Consider the following 3,937-nt stretch of genomic DNA (forward strand, 5'->3'; position numbering starts at 1 on the left):
ATATATAACATAGCAATGTAACGCAAATTAGAAGATAGCCAAAATGATTTTATGTCATAATGACAATTACCTCACTATGAAAATTTGTTCCTAATGAAAGTATAGCTACACTGACATTAAAGCCATATTCACTAAACAGTAACACTGAAAACAAATCAAACGACAATATAGCCACCATGATTGTACAGCCACCATAACAATAATGTTACAACATAAATCAATCACTGTGATATTACAGTAAATTTCAAGATTTTTTTATAATTACCATAAAAGTATCATGAGAATATAGCATCCATATCAACATATTTCCCATGACAATTTAGCCATTATGATATTATAGTCACAACTACAATATTTTCACTATAACAACAAAGCCATCATGGCTTTATAACTGATATAACAATATAATCAACGCAACATTAAAGAAAAATTCAGAATATGTTCACAACGTCAATATAGCCACCTGACAATGTAGATACCGTGACAGAATAGTCGCTTTCGGATCATAGGAAACATATAGCCTCTAAAGTATATAGTGTCCAGGACACAATAGCGTCCAAAACAGAATTTATCAATACTATACAGCCGCCTTGACAGTAGAGCCCATAAAACAATGTCAGAACCATGAAAGATGTACCTGCCATACCATTATAACTACTATCAAAATGAAGTCAACATACCAAAATGATCAAAAAAGATATTGCCATTGCTATATAGTTACAATAAACATACATTAATGATGATAATGTAATCAGCATTTTCACATAAGCACCATCACCGTTTAAAGGAATGACAGACTTAAATTACATGATGATATAATATCCAGACAGATACATTCAAGATGCCAAATAAGCCGTCATAGAAATATCATCATGATCATATAATCACAACCAAATTGTAGGTAAAGCCAAAATACATTCCCAACGATGAAATTGACCGTAGCAATATAGCCATCAAGTTGATATAGCGACCAAGATAATGTAGCCAGGATGGCGTTATATTGAACATAACAATACAGCCGCCATGCCAATATCGTCATCTTTACAATGTAGCTTGCATGAAATATAGTAACCCTGACAATGTAGGCACCATGATAATGTATTTCCATGAAAAAATGTCCAAAACAACATTTGGGCTGCGAACACTATATCACCATGCTAATCTTGCCAAAATTCTAGTATAGCCATCATGGCAATATACATAAAGAAAAAAAATACCCACCACAATAAGATAGGTAACTTAACAATATAGCTACTCTGACAAAAAGCCATGATGACAATATAGTTACCATAAGAATGTAATCTTAACGACAGTATAGCCATCATGACCATAGAGTCACGATGACATGACAACCCTGATGACCATTCAGGAAACATGACAATACAGTCTCTATGACAATATTGCCATCAATTTAATAAATCAAATTACAATATAGAAATTATCGCAACACAGTCACCATGACAATATATTGAAAAATACAATAAAATACTAATAACAAAATGATCAAACCATGAAAATATAGCCTCCCTGCCACTATGGCTTCCATTGTAATGTAGCCAACATAATATACATTCACCATGACAGTACTGAAACTATAAATATATAGCATATCATGACAATGTATTCACCTCATAATTTAAACAAAATGAAATATCCATTTTTATAATGATATATCTCCAAGGGTAAATCAACACCATTAAATAAGTTACAATGAAAATGTAGTCACATGTAGTTATCTTAGCAATATAGCCACTAAGAGATTGTAGTCATAATGAGAATATAGTCCCCATGACAATATACTGTCACTTTAATTATATAGTTATCAAGATAATCTATGACTCATGAAAAAACATACATGATTAAAAAAAATGACAATATAGCAACTATAAAGAGATCACCTTGCCAATATAGCCAAGGTGACGATATATAAATCTTCGCAATGTAACCAAAATGAGCAGATAACCAAAATGACGATATGTTCATAATGACAATACTGCTACTACGAAAATATATTCCCCATGACACTATAGCTACAATGACAATAAAGCAATCTTCACAAAAGATTAACATTGAAAATACAGGAAACGACAATATAGCCACCATGACAATGCAGCTATCGTGACAATAAGGTCACGATATACATCAATCGCCAGGCTATTAGAGTCACCTTGATAGTATTCTTTCAATGACTTTATGAATATCATGAAAATATAGCCCTCATGTCAACATATTTCCTATGACAATTTAGCCATTATGATAATATAGTCACGACGACAAGATATTCACTATGACAATAAAGCTACCATGATCATATAACTGATATGACAATAAAGATTTCAGGATATGTAGTGTCCAGGACAATATAGAAATTACGGCAACACAGTAACCATGAGAATATACTAACAAATACAATAAAATCGTCAACAAAATGATCCAACCATGAAAATATAGTTACCCTGCCACTATGACTTTAATTGTAATGTAACCAACATAATATACATTCAACATGACAGTACTGAAACTATAACAATATCGCATATCATGGCAATATATTCACATGACAAATTAAAAAAAAAGGAAATTCTTGTTTTTATAATATATCTTCAAGGGCAAAATCAACACCATTAAATATGCTACAATAAAAATGCAGTCAAACTGTCATTATAACCATCATCATGAAACAGTCACCATGACAGTATAGTTATCTTAGCAATATAGCTACTAAGAGATTATAGTCATATTGTCAACATTGTCACAATAACAATATACTGTAATCTTAATAGTAAAGTTATCACGATAATGTATCGCTTATGAAAAAATATGCATGACTAAAAAAAATGACAACATAGCAACTATTAGAGAGTTCACTTTGACAATATAGCCTAGGTGACGATATGTAAATCTTCGCAATATAACAAAAATGAGTAGATAGCCAAAATGACGGTATGTTCATAATGACAATACTGCTACTATGAAAATATATCCCCCATGATACTATAGCTACAATGACAATAAAGCAATTTTCACAAAAGAGTAACACTGAAAATACAGCAAACGACAATATAGCCACCATGAATGTACAGCCACTATGACAATATTGTCACGATATAATTCACTGACTATATAAACATCATTAAAATAAGGCTTCCATGTCAACATACTTACCATTACAATTTAGCCAATATGATAATATAGTCAAGACGGCAATAAATTCACTATAACAATATAGCCGTGATCATATAAGTGATATGACAATATAGTCAACGCAACAATAATTATATTCATATATATAATATAATTATATTCAAATTATATTCATTATGGCAATATAAGAACCTGACACTATTGATGCTGTGACAAAATAGCCTCTTTCGGATCATAGCAAACATATAGGCTCCAGGACAATATAGTGTCCATGACAAAATAGCGACCTAGACAAGATTTTTAATTAAGATATAGTCACCTTGACAGTATAGCCGATAAAACAATGAAACAACAATGAAAATGTACCTGCCATAACAATATAGTTACCATGAAAATGTAGGCAACATGACAAAATTGTCACAATGAAATATAATCGCCATTACAATTTAGTTACCATAATCATATATCAATCATGATGATATCATCAGGAGGCTGACATAAACACCATCACAGTATAAAAACCATGACAATATAGTGACATGATAATATGATATCCATACACTTGCTCTCATATTACCAAATAAGCCGCCATGAAAATATTGTTATCATGATCATATAATTAAAACAAAATTGTAGTTAATGACAAAATATATCCCCAACGACAAAATTAACCATAGCAATATAGCCAGCAAGTAAATATAGCGGACAAGATAATGTAGTTAGGATGGCATTATATTGAAAATAACAATACAGCCACAATGGCAATATATCTTCACCATGAGAATGGGGCTAC

Source organism: Panulirus ornatus, chromosome 55 (genome assembly GCF_036320965.1).
Source record: "Panulirus ornatus isolate Po-2019 chromosome 55, ASM3632096v1, whole genome shotgun sequence".
Classification (NCBI taxonomy): Eukaryota; Metazoa; Arthropoda; class Malacostraca; order Decapoda; family Palinuridae; genus Panulirus; species Panulirus ornatus.